The sequence below is a fragment of the Amblyomma mixtum genome, chromosome 3, assembly GCF_055824585.1.
Source record: "Amblyomma mixtum isolate Tamu chromosome 3, ASM5582458v1, whole genome shotgun sequence".
NCBI lineage: Eukaryota > Metazoa > Arthropoda > Arachnida > Ixodida > Ixodidae > Amblyomma > Amblyomma mixtum.
Window position 1 is genome coordinate 272,245,518 of NC_143014.1, and position 11,184 is coordinate 272,256,701.

At 50.8% G+C, this 11,184-nt stretch overlaps 1 protein-coding gene across 6 annotated transcripts in view; it reads left to right on the forward strand.

Annotated features, from left to right (window-relative positions):
• The window catches only part of LOC149354857 (phosphatidylcholine:ceramide cholinephosphotransferase 2-like), a 223,544-nt gene that overhangs the window by 148,704 nt on the left and 63,656 nt on the right, over positions 1-11,184 (forward strand). For all 6 annotated transcript variants that reach the window (XM_089583508.1, XM_089583509.1, XM_089583510.1 and 3 more), the window contains one exon: positions 5,559-5,673. The gene's annotated coding sequence lies outside the window, so the exon portion shown is untranslated. The remainder of the gene's footprint in view (positions 1-5,558; positions 5,674-11,184) is intronic.

Genomic DNA, 11,184 nt, shown 5'->3' on the forward strand with positions numbered 1-11,184 from the left:
AATGCCCACAGGCACTGAGCCAGTGCGGCAGATGTGCCCCCCTCCCCTATAGCTCCCCCACCGGTGCATATATACTGCTGAAGACTGTGTTAGGTCGCGGAGTCTGTTGCATCGGTGGCCTTGCTTGAAAAGAACACCTAATTAATTGCATCCAAGTCAGGCGCACGCTGCTGCCTTGGTTGTACAGACTAAAACCCCGCAGTGCAATCTGTGCATAAATTTAAGCTTATTGCTTCGTATAACCCGTTAAAAAAAATATGAGTAGTATACTTGCTCGAAGGGTACTAATTATAGGTGTTCAATTCAAGTAAAGGACCGCGCTGTACGCATAGCTGCTGTATGTATACGTCCGAACTGCCATGTCCGCTCCTCTGTAAATCTTCATTTTTTTCTCGCAGTAACGCTTGCTGTCTGTCTCTGTTTGTTGTTGTGATTACCGCTATTCGCTTGTAGCTGTTACAGAACTACACTTTTGCCCTTTACGCGGCGGACAGCAGAAAAATATCGTGCGCCAGGCAGCCGCACAATCTCCGCGTACGAAACGGTATAGACAGCTCTTTGGAGGCGGATCCATTCAGAGCTCAATCTCGGCAGCGTCGTGCGGTCAAGGTAGGCGTGCTGCTTTATCTATCGTAGCATAGATGAAATCTGTTTTTTTTTTTTTCCATGCGTCCCGGTTTGTACGTGCCCCGCGTGTTTCCCGTTTTGTCTGCGTGCATTTCCATGTATGCCCAAGAAACGCGGCATGCACTAGTCTTTACGGGTTATAAAACCCCGTCGGATCAAGGGCTTGGCTTCGGTGCTACGATCTTTGGGAGGAGGACAGTTAGGCGCAGCACGCATGCGATCAGTGCAGCGGTATGACTTACTGTGCTAAGAGCCCACTGCAGTGTCTATCGCTAATAACCGCAGCGCTGGTGCGAGAGGCGGTCAAGCGGCGACATCCATTAGGCTCGGCGGCCGCAAACTGCTCGGGTGCGGCGCGGCTCCGGTAATCTTCGCCGGGCGCGATCGCCAGTAAGGAAACGACGTCCGAGCGGCAGTCCGATTTACCCGAGGCTGACCTGGCGGCGGAGAACTAATTGCAGCGGCAAACGGCGCCGATTAATTATTCATTGTCGATGTGCCACCGGAGCTGTGTTCGTATAAACATCACCGGCGAGGAACACCATTTTAATGGCGGTCGTCTTATATGCTTCCGGGAAAGCGATGCGAGCGGTTTCGGAAATAGAGGGTTATAGCATAGCGCCGTCCGCTTCTGCGAGGTGCCAATGCGCAGAATGCCCTGACGTGCCATACGCGCCTGCCGCATTGGGGCCAATCAGCGTGTGAGCAGTGGTGCCCCGCAGAAACGGATAGCCGTATGCTGTAGCTCTCTAATGGGTCCGCCGAAACGAATGCGCCGGGACATGCTTCTGTGCGTAACTGTGGAGCACCTGTCATGTCCTGCCGGAGTTTCTAGTTGCACTTGTGTGGCGTGAGCCCCGTTCAGGCGAGCGCTGATTGCGGCTCCTTTGCAGCCGTTACAGCGCCTCCTCTATTAAAAGAGAGGAGGCGCTGGCCGTTACGACGGCCCTGTGCTCGACTGCGAATCAAAGGAGTGCCTCAGTCATCGCTGAGCTGAGTGTACACCAGGAGCTTATACGTTGAACGCTTCAGCGAAAGCGTACTGTAGCTGCGGGCGCTAACGACGGCAACTTGAGGCGCATTTAACGATGTCGGGATTTGTGGGTTGAACAGAAAGAGCGGGTAGTTCATTTTGTAATCAGAATATACGCGTTCCAACTCCACATGGTTTAGTTCTACAGATGAGGGAGCACTGTTGCGTCGGTACTCTGCAGAAATGAATAATAGTTTCCCGTTGCTGATCTGTAAATATTGCCGCGTACCGTGTCATATTTTATACTTCCATGCTTGCGAAGTAGTTTCTCATTTCGTTGCAGAGCTTTAGCGTGCGGGCTGTGCGGTGTGCCCGCCCAGACTTGAAGCTAGTAGTGTCGCCACATGCTGGCAATAATGGGATGAGCGCTCATGTTAAGAATGCGTTTGTTTGCCGCAGACCGGCGTTTTTCTGCGTGTTTAAGGGAATGCGTAAATTTTAGAATTCACTTTCGAGCGCATGCATTTTGTACTGAACGTGCTGGGGCACGCAGGTTTAAATACGTTCATGTACGTGGCCGTTCCTTCTACACTAATTCGAAACGCCCTGTGTATTTTATATCAGTATTTCCGACCACAGGGATTTGTCCCTACATTCAGGGAACTCTAACCACTTCGTCGCCTACAGGGACGCTGGGTCGTTCCGCGATGAAATGTTTGTTTTTGATGGTTTCGTGTTCTGACGGCGGCGTATAGAAAAAAAAATGGTTTGCGATATTTGCAGCTATCACAGCATTGTGAGGCTCTATGTCGGATACCAAATCAGGAACCAGTGCGATCCACCCGTTGCTGCATTTGTTTTGTCGTTTTGTTGTTTGCGCTGACCTGTAGGTTGTTTCACTTCTGCTATGTTTTGTTGTTTTTCTCTGAAAGTCTTATCATTGTGTAACATTGCAATGCCTCTGTGGGGTGCGCTGGCCTCGTCAAGCCTTCTCATTGGCTTTCTGTCCGCGCACCCAACATCGTCAATGTGTTAAATAAACATGATTCTGATTCTTAGTTGTACTATGCGCTCTTACACATGTTTACTGTTGCGGTCATGTGCGAAGCGCACGCTACCATGAAAAAAAAAAACAGCGCAGGTTGGCGGCTTTGTGGTCTTGAAAGGTGATATGGCGCATCAGGGAGGCAAGACTTGAACCGCACCCGAGTAACCCAGTGAGCGTGGCTTGCCGGCAGCCATGAACGTATGCGACCGCGAGCGCGTTGCAATTCTCGATCCCGGCTGCGACGTTCTTCGCGAGTCCTCTCCAAAGCACATCGCGAGAGGGCAAAGTTCTCTAAAGGGCGTGGTTGCGCACATTTCGCGATTTCACATGTTCTCGCGCCGGCATTCACTGTTTAGCAGCTCCTGTAATTCCACTCGTGATTCAGTAGTTTATTTTTATAGCCCCTCTACGGCGCCAGTATGCATGAACCGCCTATTCAACTTCGAAAACAAAAAATTTAGTTTGCAAATTCACATCGTGGGGACAAATGTAGGGGCGTCGAGGCATAATGGGTGACAGGTAGGGATTTTTTAGGCTCGGTATCATATAAAAAAAAAAATGTCGGCATTCACTTCAGTGCGGCCGTTGTCTATACTATAGTACGTGCTGTCGGCTCGAATGAGAGGAAATGTATTCGACGTGAAGAGCGTTCGCTAGACAGCACGGCGCCCGTGTCGCAGATGTCTGTTTTGCAGCCTTGTTCTGGCCTCCCTGGGGATTCTGCAGCTGTGACCTAGCTCGATGATTGTTACATCATTTCCCGCTTTACTCCAACTAATTCGCCGGAGCGCGCTGTCGCATTTGCTCCCGTCGCGAGAGCCTCGTTCGTGGATTCGTTGGCGCAGCCGCTTACAGCGACTTGCGCACTGAGGAGGCGATTAGGTTGTGCTCAACTCGCCCGCTGGTCTACGGGTATTCCACTCTGCGTTTGCGCACTTATTGTCGGTTTTATTTTTCCGATATCCTTCTTCCGTTGTTTTCTCTACCCATGCCACTGCAGTCTTTCTGCAGACGTTTTGCACTAAAATGTGGTGCGCGATTTCCTCGCTTTCTCACGTTTGGTGCGTGCATCGTTCTGCGTGACAAGGTGTCATTACATACGGGAGTGGTTTTCAGGACTAGCACAACGTCCTGCTGTTTCGACTCGGAGAGAAAAAACACACCCTTGCAACACATGTCCGAAGGAAAAGCGTAATAAAATGCATCTTGCTCACTGAGCAAAGGCGCTTCTCATTTCTCTGTTTTCATTGGCACACAGCGCGGCAGTCGGCGTAAAAACCTTCGGTATAATTTGGGGTCGGACCTTTTCGGTTTGTATTTTCCGAAAATTCGGCACACTTTTTTCGGTTTCCAGCTCAAAACCCAGTTTTCGATTTTTTTTTCCGGCGAGTATTTTTTGCTGCTGATGAATCGCTGACTTTTTTCGGTGATATACCACCATGTCGCAACGCCCCTGGCTGGCATACACGATTAATTTCCTTTGACTGGTTAATTCCTGCTTAATAGCAAGCTAGCTGTGATGTCCATGCCACGGATGCTGACCTTTTTCGGTTGAAACCGAATTTTGAAAAATTGAGTTCGTCGTTTCTTTTTCGTTTTTTTTTTTTCGGTTTAAACCGAAAAGACTGACACATATGTATAATCCAGGGGCCGTGTCTCGTAACGATTCATTTCCCGGTTCGTTCTATGGATTGATTTGTGTTAACCTCTCCTGTCTTTCGTTTCTTCCGTCTCTCTGCACTGTGGATACCTGAGCGGGCAAATGGCTTTGTTTTCCTGTCACTCGTGACGTCACAGGCTGAAACTAGAAGGGCACAAGAATAAATGGGCAAAGGAATCGTTGCAAAACACGGCTCCAGAGTCATGTTGTCAGCAGAGGTGTCACGCTTTCGATTGGGAGAAATGGTAATGACGTCAGAGTGCGCGGATTCGAAGTAATGAGGTCACCCACGGATGCCTTTCGCCCCCTTTTGGAGCAAACAACTAATGTCGTCCGCTCCGACAGGACAGGGGGCGTAAGGCGTCCGCCAAACAGTGCGCCAGGAAAGACTTTCGCCTTGCAGCACTTTAGAGAGCCAAAGTGCCCCCTGAATTTCTGGGGTCCCGTAGTGGAGTTTCGAAAAGCAATATGCGGTGGACCCATATGTCGACCACATCTTCCAGCGCTATGCAATGGGGGGTTGAAGCAAAGTTACGTTTCCGACTGAATTTCATTCCTATAATTGCTGCAAGCGATCGCCGTCGTTGTTTCTTTGTTCGTGTTCCTCCTGCAGCTTCCTGTTTCAACTGTGCGATCGCCTTGAGGGCCGCTTTTGCAGTCCGTCATTTTCTGATGTCCTCACACACCCTTTAATATTCGCATCAAACTCCTGCTGCTGAACACGAATTGCATTTTCGCCTGCTACAAAGCCCGGTGCAGAACGCTTCCTTCCGTTCTCGTCGCTGCACCAGTCTAAGAAGAACAACGCTCGAATCGCCGCAACGCACCATTGTCGAAGGTGCAGCCTGCTACTCCCCGCACGCATCTCGCTTATCAGGCCGCTCCGACGTGGCTGCTGTTGGGGCCGGCTGCGAGCTCCGCCAGAGCTCAGTGGTGCGTCGGCGATCGATCTGTAGCAGTAGCTACCGCCTACAACCACCGGAGGAGGCGCTCACACTGGGTGGGGAGCCTTTATCGTGACTTCACAGTGCTGCTACTGGGCGCTGCGGCGTTCGTTATCTTTGACGAAAATCGTGATTGTTGAAGGTGGCACACGTTGCAGCATTGCGAAGTTGGAATGAACTGTCTGCGCGCATTGCTTCTACCGCGGAAACGGCGGTAGCGACTCCTTCCTGCACCTAGAATAGGTAACAATGTTCTGACATGTGGACAGCGGTTATTCATTCTGTCTCTCTCTCTTTCTCTCGCAGCGCTGAGCGTCAGCCCGGTGGGGTTCTCTGCGTTGTGCTCGCGGGACAAGGGCAAGCCAGGCAGCAGCAACAGCGCGCGCGAGTGAGGGGGCCTGCAACTGACGGGCCAACCGAGGTAAGTGCCGCGCTGTGCGCGTCTACTCCACGCATGCGCACAGGCATTGGCAACTCTTGCCGGGCTTTGCAGAGCTGTGGCTGCTACGAATCGACGGAAAAGCGTAGCTAAGATACGATTTTCCGTCGATTGGTAGTAATGGACGCGCCATACGTTTTGAAGTATCAGTGGCAGGCCTTCGATAGTATTTGTTTGTGTAAGAACGGAAAAATGTTTAGCGGTGTTCCTGTGCAGTTAGGGTCAGAAGTCTCTGGACCACGTGCTCCGCTAACTAAGCCCATAGCTCTATTATTAGCCGGCGGCTGGAGGCCACACCTGTGGAGGTGAAAGTCAAAATCCCGTTCTTTCACTTCCACAAGTGGTGTCTCCAGCCGGCGGCTAATAAGAGACTTCTAGTATAGCGTATGAGCGCTTATGTAGTACGTTATACGCAAGCTTTTAGTGGGAGATATGATACAGTGAAAATCGCATGAGCACATTTAGTTTAGCCAAGCCGAAAGCAATGATAGCGCAGGCCGTAGTGGCGCCATCTGGTTTTGAAATGTGAAATTTTTTTTGCGACATATTTTTCGCACTTAGCCGAGGCTATCCAAGTCGTATCGCGTAGATAGCCAGCTCCAGGGCCAGTTAAGTCGAGCCAGGGCCTAATTTTTTTAGGTAACTGAACCGAGCGGGGTTTTTAATAACATCATGCTGAGTTCTTTCGGACCCTTCTGCCTACCACCGAAACGACTACTTTTGGCGAGGCTATGAGTACCTTGGCGTAAGAATCCAAATCAAGGCAATCCACAGTCGGCGGTGTCTTGTTAGGGTTGAGAGCGGACACATAATCGAAAATAGATCAAGTTTACCTCTCATTCCTTCTGCTGTCGGCGAGAGGAGGCAAAGGGAATATCCCATGCGCCATTTAAAGGCAACGAATGTGCTTAAAAACCCAATAACATTGACGAATTCTCTCCGAAGCGGGTGACGTGGGCGCCGCCATGTTGACAACGCTATTTTTCCTAGCGTAAGCAAGGGCATGCATGCTAAATTCGAAAAACAGCGCACGTAACGCGAACGTACGTAAAACCTCGGTTTGAAATAGCGTTTGGCGCATGCGCAGTACGAAGGACGCTATTTGATAGCGTTCGCTGTCCCTTTGCATATGTCTGCGTACGCTAATAGTCTCTGGTAAAGTTATTGGCTTAGCGGAGCACGTGCTCCAGAGACTTTTGACCCTGACTGTACGTTACGGAAAAAGAAATGAATAAAAGAAAGGAAGAGATAAAGCACGTTACTCTCGACTGCATGTGTGAATGGTTGTTTGCAGTGTGCAGTGTACACAGTACGGACACTCAGTAAACCGGTCGGCTTGAAATGGAAGTAAACTAGTGGATGCCTTATTAGTGAGTCAGCACGTTATTTTTACCTCAGCCTTTACTTTTTTCGCAGAACTTTCTACTCGTCTCTCAATCTACGATCACTCCGGGGCAGAAGCAGTGTTCTGTTTATTTACTTCCCGATGTTGTAGTCTACTCTAACAGAAACGAAGAGTCATTGGCGTGTTCGTGCGCCGCTGTATCTTCGATAGTGTGCAGTGTGGGTACGCTATGCGTGTGTATATATTGCTTGCCGCGTGTTAGTGGAGGTATCATGAGCCGCTTACTGCGTAGTGTCGCGCTGAGACAGCTCGGGGCCGTAACTTTGCAACAGACTGCAGGACGTTGTTGCGCACACCACGGTCATGGGCAAAGGTACTTTGGAAGTGGCTGTGCGCCCGGAGAGCTCGACCCTAGGGAGGGGAGGGGGGCACAAGCGCGTGCGCCGCCGTTAACGCCGCCTGGTATGCGGCCTCATCCCCCGGGACGTGGTCGTATTCGTTGATTAGGAGAAGTGAACTGAGAGACGGGCTCCCCGGGCTTTCGTTCTTGACGGGTAGTTGCTGTTGCTTTTGTCTCTACCGCTGCGTTACGGTGAACGCGCTGTTCGTCGCTAGCTTGCTCGGAAGTAACGCGGCAAATATGTCGCCTCGAAAGGTTGCAGTCAAGCCAGAAACCCCGACAGAGTCAGAGTTTCCATTACAGAAGCGTGGAACAACCCTTAAGTGAGTTTTGTTCTTTTTAACTTTTCTTTCTCAAGTCCCGTGCGCTGTTAATGTGGCAAGATTTCAGGGCTTACACACTGGCCATGTGAGCGCTGAACTCTCTGCTGCTTTAACATGCCAACCAGTCCCAAAAAAACAAAACGTTGTTGTGACGCATGTTCAGCCTTATGCGTCACTAGCATTCCAGGCGCCACTGCTAGCAGCTGTTGAATTACACGCATCGCGAGCATATATTCTCACTGTGTTCATAGTTGCGTGATTTTCGGCGCCTATAGCTAACTCACCGTGACGGAGTGTGTACCGTAGCAACATTAGGTTGCCTTTTTTCCGTGCTGCAATCGTACTGGCTTACCCTTCATGGATATTATTGAAGTTATTTGCATTTAACAGTTGTCGTGGCTGTGTTCAGAAAGCTAAAAGTATAATAGAAGTCGTCTTCCTAATTCATAACCGAGAACTGAATTACGGATTTCATTTTCCGATGTGCGAAATTACGAATCGTGATTTTCAAAGAAGAGCTCGATGCAGATATAGAGCGTACAGAGATAGATTCGATGCAAGGAGATGGTGTGACGCTTCGAAGCATCACTTTTCTTTTGTTTCCGAAGGTTAAGCCAGTCCAAACAGGATGATTGAGCAAGGAATCAAAATACTCGCATATTGAACTCGCTAACAAAAGCACTGAGACCGCTTTGTTTGTTCAGCCAGAACCGAAGGGTGCATGGGCCCAGTGTAAGTGAAGCAGAGCGCGAGACGTGAAGGCAAATAAACCGCCTGTTTTGCCCTTTCTCTCGAAAAATATTCGCGCTCCTATGTCTACTGGTGCGGATTCAGCGTGGCGACATTAGACACCTTTAGCATATCGTGTACCGTGTTACCGTTACCGGAGTACCGGAAGCCCGCGCGCGGGCCAATGCGCATGCGCGAATCGTCTTGACGTCGCCAGATGGCGCCAGGTACCCGTAAGCTGTAGGGTGCCTCGATGCCTGAGGCATCGAGGCACCCTTGTAAGCTGCGCGCGCGCCAGCAGCATCGGGACCAATCAGCGCGTGCTCACCCGCGGTGGGCGGGCTTCCGGTACTTCGGTAACGGTAACACGGTAGACGGTATGCTAAAGGTGTCTATCTACAGCAATGTCGGATTCTAGGATTTCACTAGTCATTTGGCGCACCTGGCAAAAGTTGCGTCCATATTTCTAGTTCGCTCCACAGCTGTGTCCTTCTTTCGAACATCGCGTGCAGCTGCTGTGGGGATAAATTCAGCCCGACGCATGCAGCTGTTCATGTCTCTGGCGGATTGTCCTTTAATGACGGGTTGTGGAGCACGTGCGTTCCCGGCGAAATGCTTCCGTGGAGAAGCAGCCAAGTGTCGAATACGGTGGCGACCAGTTAACGCCTATTGAATTCGTACTGGTAGGCTCAGAGGAATTTCAGAGGGAATGCATGCGCTCTGGAGAAAGGGAGGAGTGATATAATGTAGCCAGAAGAGCAGCGTCAAGTTGTTGTTCGCATTTTCCTTTATAGAAGACTCATGCGTCAGTTGAGTGATACGCCCTGCAGGAAATTCCGGCTTCCTTCTTCCTTCGGTCCGCCGCATGGCTAATGCTTCTTTTCTCTTTTCGGGGCTCCACCCTAACCTAACCATAATGTACTACTGCCCGTCTTCGTCGTTCTCTTCCAGCGAATAAAAAAAAAACACTTTTTTTTTTACCTCCTCCGTTTCAGCTGAAAGAACACGCGCGCATCGTCCAGACGTCCTCTTCGGCAGGAGTTCGCTGGAATAAGAGGCCACGCGTCAGGAACTTCCCTCTCTGAGCACGCTCGTGCGCAGTACGACGACATTCGTGTTTATCTGGCCCCTGAAACGGCGCAATTCGCGAGGAAGTGCCGAGACGTCATTGCGTGCGAGTACCGCGTTCCGTCGGCGCAGTTCGGTGCATAGTTGTGACGACTGACTGACGCGGCGTGGCAAGACACTCCAGGCTCCTGTAGTACAGGCAGAAAAGCAGTCTTTATGTTGACCACGCTCTCTGCGCACTCTTGGAACTTCGTAAGAGTCCATGCCCCAAGAGGGTATATATGGCTCTGCGTGCCCCTGTCCTTTGATGGGAGGAAAGCGCCGGCTGACGCTCTGTTCGTCTCGTTTCGTGTCCGCCGCGGTATCCTGCTTTCGTCGTAGTGCACGCATTTGGACGCTGTTCCGGCCGTCGTCGCCGGGGCCGCTTTCAGGTGTGTCGCACGGTCTCCGGGGAAAGAAACGGGCGCAGTCCCCGCCTTGTGTTCTCGTTAGAACGTCATTTCACCTTCGCAGCGGGAATCGCTGCTTCTCGGAACCGGCCGGCGGAAAAACAGAGCGTAAGGAGAGTCTGTGGCGAAAGAAGGAGACGAAGTAGGAAAGGCGGTGAGGAGCGGTCCACTCACGTGGTCTTTATCCGCTGGGGCGGCCGACCTTGCGAGGTGAGGAGGTGGGCCAGCGTTGCATATTTGGGCGGCACGGCCTTTCGGGAACAGGTTTTGCAGCGTAACCGGGGGCAGCTCCGCGCTTTGTCTTGCTCGCGTAAACTTCCGGTATACCTCAAGAGGTCGGAGCGCAAGGCGAGGACAAGTGGAAGACAGCGAGGAGGCGAGTGTCCTTGCGCTCCCAGTACCTATTGTTTTCGTGTGCGTTGCGCTGTAAATGAACGATATCGCGCCGCGTTTTCAGGTCATTGCTTGCACCCAGCGCCGGCTTAAGTATTTCGCTTAAGGGGGCATGGTACCCGGACAGACGATTTTGCCGTTTTTAGCGAATATCTCAGCTTAGACTCGCTACAAACAAATGGTAATTTGCACAACTATTTAAATGTTTCTACATCTTCCGTATGAAATTTCGAGCAAAAATTTAGCACGAAGCGCGAAGTCTGTTTCACGGGGTTGAGTGGGCAGAGCAGAGAGGTATTATTCCCTGCCTTGCGTTATCTGAGTTTTGTCTGTGTCTGCGTTTCAGTACTTTTGTTGCCGCACCGTCAGTGGATGACAGCTTAGGAGAGATCAGGCGGTCTGCAAAAAAAAAAATGTTGCAGGGAACGGTTTTACTACTGAGAGAGAGAGAAAGGAATTTTAATGAGGGAAAGGTGGAGAGGTCGGCCGGTGGTAACATGGCCCTGGCCTGCTACTCCACACAGGGGAAAGGGAAGAAGAGGAAAAGGAAAGTGCGAATGAAGGCTGATGATGGCATAATACAATGAGTTTCACGGGTGATGTCTACACACACACACACACACACACACACACACACACACACACACACACACACACACACACACACACACACACACACACACACACACACACACACACACACACACACACACACACACACACACACACACACACACACACACACACACACACACACACACACACACACACACACACACACACACA